This window comes from Trachemys scripta, chromosome 3 (assembly GCF_013100865.1).
Source record: "Trachemys scripta elegans isolate TJP31775 chromosome 3, CAS_Tse_1.0, whole genome shotgun sequence".
In the NCBI taxonomy this organism is placed as follows: domain Eukaryota; kingdom Metazoa; phylum Chordata; order Testudines; family Emydidae; genus Trachemys; species Trachemys scripta.
The window spans coordinates 131,321,024-131,327,023 of record NC_048300.1 but is presented as its reverse complement, the minus strand read 5'-3'; positions in this window follow the sequence as shown (position 1 = coordinate 131,327,023).

Genomic DNA, 6,000 nt, shown 5'->3' with positions numbered 1-6,000 from the left:
GTCAATATTCATAACTTCAGATACAAAAATGACACCTGCATAGAATTAGGATAATCATATTCAGCAGATCATAACTTTTCCAATGACACCTCACGTGACTTATCTTGTACAAAATGCATCATAATTATATCATAATATAACTATGAAGAATATAGGGTTCAGTGTCACAGTCCCCCCCATCAACATAATGATAATGAACAAGAAAAAGAAGGAGAATGTTTGGCCTGTGAAAGACAGTAGGGGATTTTTTTCTGCATTCGGAAGAGAGTAGACTGTTCTTCTCAGAGTAGACTGAGGAGTCTTCTGATGAAAATGGGGATGTGTACAGCCTGCTGTCTGTCTATTCTGCATGTTACTTGGGGATGGGAAACTAACTAATTTCCCATAAATGCATAGATCATCCCAGTTTAATAAACACTTTTACATGAGCTGCAGTTGAATATTTTTCCAATCATCTGAAATGCATATGGCCCATTGGTATGTTTCCCCTGTTAACTAGGGTTGTGTGAAATGTGCTGGATTCATAGTGGTGTTTGCAAGGTGATGTTCATTTGCTAGGTGATGACCATAGATCTTCCGCGTAGCTTTGCTTTGGAATTCCAAGTAAGATGAATCAAAGCCACTGGGGAAATGTCTCCCACTACACTAACTCCTAGGACCTGTTACCCTCAATTACTTTGGGGTTCATTAGGTAGGGCTTGAGGGTCTTCTTACATCTATTGCTGGGCACAGAGTGTCTGCCTCCCACTAGGGCTTTTGTGGGATGCTGGCTAGCCACCTCTTCTTTCCTGGGGAAGCATCAGATATGGCCCATGCCAGCTCCAAATCCCAAGGGCTTTCTGAACTGGCTGGAAGTGCCTAACATTCCCGCCAGCACCAGCAGGGCAGCATCAGAAAGAAGCCCTCCCTCTCCCGTGACAGCTGGCTCTATAGGCTAATCTAGTAGCTAGGCAACTGTAAAAAGGAGAAGAGCTTGGAACTAAGAAGGGAAAGGTGGGTTTTGCGACTGAGTAATGGAAGGAGGCTCAGTGAAGGAGTTGGCTGTTTGAAGGAAGAACATCTGTAGTTTCCTTACTGTGCAGACTTCGTCCCTGATATTCCCAAAAGTGAAACTCGAATGTAGACTCAATTTGAGCCAGTTCATGGTTTGCATCTCTAAAATCAGTTCCGTAGTCTTAAAACAGTTTCCCACATTCTCAGCCTGCTTAACACATTTTGACGGCCCATGTTCTCCATTATCAATTCAAAAAACAACAAAGACTGCGGAAATAACTTCCCAGTGTACTAAGTTTACCAAATGTCCAATCTATGTGGAATTAGGCATAGGTTCCTGTCAAAATGTTTTCTGATTGCAAATTAATTTGAGGTGTTGAAACTTTTTGTCCTGTGATTTTAAATCCTATTTTTTCCCTTGTAAGGTTGATTTCATTTAAAAACTGGAATATATTTTTCTATCAAGAGAAAAGTGTGTGCTATATTAGCCATACAAGAAACACCCAAAAGTGGAGCTGGCTCAAGTGGGTACTCTGTAAATGGGGTTGGTATATACTTTATGTATTTTTTTTTTTTATTCCAGTGTCTCTCTTCCCATCTCTGCTCCTAAGTGGAAGGCAAACTTGATTAATCATCAACTTGTCTTAAGTATTTCTAAGGCATCGGTCTCCTTGGCATCTAAGCATTATTTAAGTTTGTGTTGAATTTCAACCCACGAGGTTCAGATTTGCCCATCCCTACTAGAAAGAGGTGTGAAGCAGTTTCAATAGCTATTTACATGGATCTTTTTCCTCACTCAATGTGTGTGCCGCAGTTCCTCTGATTCACAGGCTGACAGCAGCACATCACTCTGGTGCTCAGATCAGTGCACTGGCTGCTCATAGACTATCCGCTCAAGTTTAAAGTCCTAAGGGCAAATTGTGCTGTCAGTTACACAGGTGAACATGTAACTAAGAGAAGAATTTGGCCCTTAGGCTTGATCTTCAGATCTCTCAGTGAGAAGCGTGATTATTGTGTTTAAGACATAGCGTAAGGGTGCTTTGTAAAAAGCTTTATACACACAGAGTTCTTTTCTAGTTAAGTTTTGATAGCATTTGGGAAGTTCCTGAGTTACATGAATTCACATAAACAACGAGAAGTCCTTGTGGCATCTTAGAGACTAACAAATTTATTTGGGCATAAGCTTTCGTGGGCTAGAACCCACTAGCCCACGAAAGCTTATGCCCAAGTAAATTCGTTAGTCTCATGGAGGATGCTATTTTGTAGAGCAAAATGGTGTCTTCCACACAGTGTGACCTCACATGCGCCATATGTGTGAGGTCATGCCACACAGAGGACGCCATTTTGATTTTCTACATGTGGTACCTGCGAAGTCATGCTATGTGGAGGATTCCATTTTGTACAGCAAAAATGGCATCCTCCATGCATCATGACCTTGCATACACCATACACCTGATGTCATTCTGTGCAGTGCAAAATAGTGTCCTACGCATTCTAGGGATCTCCACGACTCTATCTGCCAATGGCGCAATGCCATTTGGGGTTGTAATACACAGTCTGGGAACCACTGTGGTAGAACATTCAGTAGGCCTTCACTGCCAGCAGTTGATGTCATTTCTCAAATACATAAGGAGCTTGCTAGCAGACCAAGATCACTTGTTTGAGAATCCACTCCCCTGCCAGCTGATATCAACAAATGACAAGTAGAAACATCTCTGGTTCCCTTAGGACTCCAATACTACATAGTTGCAGCTCCTTCTTTCCTGACAATCTGGAAAGCAACCCCTTGGGTTTGCTTCATGCTTTTTCCAAACACACTGTAGAGTTAGGCCAACATTGTCCAGTTTCAGTAACTAATGTTGTGTTCTTGGAGGAAGCAGGGGGTCTCAGATTTCAATGGAATGTTTTTATTTAACTATTACAGAATAGAGACTCATGCAGTGTATCTTACTCAGAGAATCCTGAAACTTTGTATGCCTCCTTGTTCTGTAGACTACTTCCTCCTACCTCTTTTACGAATTGAATTTTGCAATGTCCACAAGATGGCACTATGCCATATCTAAAATCAGTCACCTAAATCCATATTTAGGCATCTAAATGTTCAGAGGTGCCATTAACTTCCATGGTTGTTCAGCACCTCTAAAATTCAGGCAACTAACTTTAGGCGCCCAAGTTTGAAAATGTTGACCTGATGGTCCGGCTTCAACGGAGTCAGCGCTTAGAATGAGAGCGATCTGCAGTTTGTAACTATGCTAAAATATTGCTTTTGGAATGGCTGAGAATCAAAGAAAATGGGACAATTTTTTTTCAAGGATAGTTCAGGTTCTCCTCTCCTCTTTTTTGCACTATTGTTGTCTTGTACATAGATTAGGATTACAAGTATCAAACTGAGTTTATGAAGCCATTGATTTGTCTGCTGTTGAAGTTAGTGCCCCCCCTTTTGTTTTTGTTTTTAACAAGGGATGACATCATCAATAAAGTTGCAGTGTACTGTCTCCATCTGCTGGTTGGGAGGAAACTATATCTGAGGCCTGTTTTACACTGCCACTTAAATTGATGTAAATTACGTGACTCAGAGCGTGAAAAAAATCACCCTCCTGAGCAATGTAGCTTACATTGACCTAAAGCGGTATCCACATCGGCAGGAGATGCTCTCCCGCCAACTTAGCTTCTGCCTCTCGGGTAGATGGAGTACTGAAGTCGAGGGGGGAGCGCACTGCCATTGACTTATTGCATCTTAACCAGACCCGCTAAATCGATGCCGCTGTATTGATCGCAGCAAAGCCGATTTAGCATGCCAGTGTAGACAAGCCCTAATTGTCTGGACTAATATAGGAGATACCGAAGAAAGAAAATTATCAGAGTAGAAAAGCAAAATATACAAATATCAATAAGGGGAATTTGAAGTACTCAAAATTGAGGTTCAGACTGAATGGGAATGGTTGTGAATAATAAAAGGGAGGTGGGCAGAGAATTTGTTTCCAGATCATTCTTTGTACAGACTAGAATAAATTTCCCCCCTTTTTAATTCAATGTTGTATAAAAGCATTAAGAAAATGATCAGAATAGTTGTAAAGACTTAAACATACTAGTGATTTTTTAAATGTGATTGAATCATAGATATGTAAAACTATGAAAAAGGTCATCTTTATTGTGAACACTGATTCATAGTTACATAACTAATCATGACAACTTTATTAATTGCTTATTACCAAGGGTTTTCTTTTTTATTGGGGAACAAGTGACTTCCTTCCCTTGTAGTGGTGTATATTTCTCTGTGTGATAGAGATTAATGCATAAAGCTTTTCAGGATACTGCCTCATTGATTTTGTTGCCTTTATATTTGTCTTCCTTAGGTGACTTACAGTAACATAGATGAAGGGGATGTAACACATTTCACTGGGGCATCAAATACTGCACCTTTGGCAACTGGTTCTGGTTTTAATTCTGGAAAGCCCAGTATGTTGGTTCAAATGGTTTTTTTCTGTCTCTCATACACCCAGTCACGCCCCAAGTAGGTTTTTTTAGACACAGGTTAATTCATGGACTCTTACTTTATTCAATTCTATTGGTTAATTAGAAAATGCATTATTAACCTAGATTCAGTAGTGTGCTCTGGAATGTTATTTTGAACTGTATACATTTTTGTATTGGGATTTCAGTTTCCATAGTGTAATGACTGAACCTGCCTACAGATTTTTACAAAACTTGTTTTATTTATGTATTCATATATATAATGAAATATATTATTTTGATCTGCGTCTATATAACATTTTTTAAACCAGCATATTTTAGACTTCTTTTGAAAAATTATGAGACCTTCTATTGTTATTGTTTAAATTTATTACTTCTTGATGTTCAATTATATGATTATTTTAGAGCAATTTCACCATAAATGAAATGATTATGTACTGCATTTATATGACCTAGTAACAAACAGAAGAAACTTGACTCTAGGCTCAAAAACCTTTTAATAAAGGAAAGTCTCAAATCAGTACCTTAGAAAACCTCTAGCTCAGGGATAGTGGCCAAGAAAGAATGCAAGAGCGCTGGTAGGGTAGGTTTAAAAAATGTCCTGACAGAGTCAAGGTGATGGCCATTTTTAGCTGCCCTGCTATCCATCACCTCTTTCAGCCAGGCATACTCCATCATATGCAACAGCCTCATGAATTTATGCATCAAGCTGTGCAGCCAGTCGTGCCGAGGGCTCTGGTGACAAGTGAAATTGCTGTGCGCCTCATTTAGCTGTTTATTGCGCCTGAGTACGTGTTGCAGCTGTCATCCTACGATGGGATGATAGTGCTCGTTAATAGACAAGACAGGCAAATAATGATGGAGACTACAGCAAGAGATGCTCAGCTGCCAATAGGCTCTCAGCAATATCATATACATCCACAAAGTTTTCGATCAAAAATAACACTGCAGGAAATACTGAGGCCAGCAGCTTTTTAAAAAAAAATCTGACTAGCAACAGAGGTTAAACTTTTGAAAAAGTAGAGCCCAGTATGCTACATAACTTAACTTCCTGGTATTTGTGCTTTTTTTCAATCTGCTAACCTTTGAAAGGAATGGTTAGGAAATGGTAAAAGAAACTAATGTGGTATTCCCCCCACTTTCTCCTCCCCCCCCACCCCCGCCGGTTGTTCTCTAATTAAATCCCCACCTGACATAGGGCAAAATATTCTGCCTTATTTGAACATTGTGCCTAACTGTACTGCACCAGGAATTTGTGAGCATTGTTTTGGGGTTGCTTGGAAGTTTTGTTTTATAAATTTATTTCTTAGTTATGCTGCAGCCTATCAGTCCATCTGTGTAGATTCTCTTGAAAAAATGTGGTGTTGTCTTAGTGGCATATAGAATCTTCTTTGATATAAAAATGAATTCTGCAAAAACACATTTCTTGTGGGAAATATAGGACAGAAATTAATACAATTTTCTGTTTCTAAAACTGTCTATAAAGATAGTGCTGTGCTCTGCCTTTCATCTGTACGGTGAAATCTGTTTTAC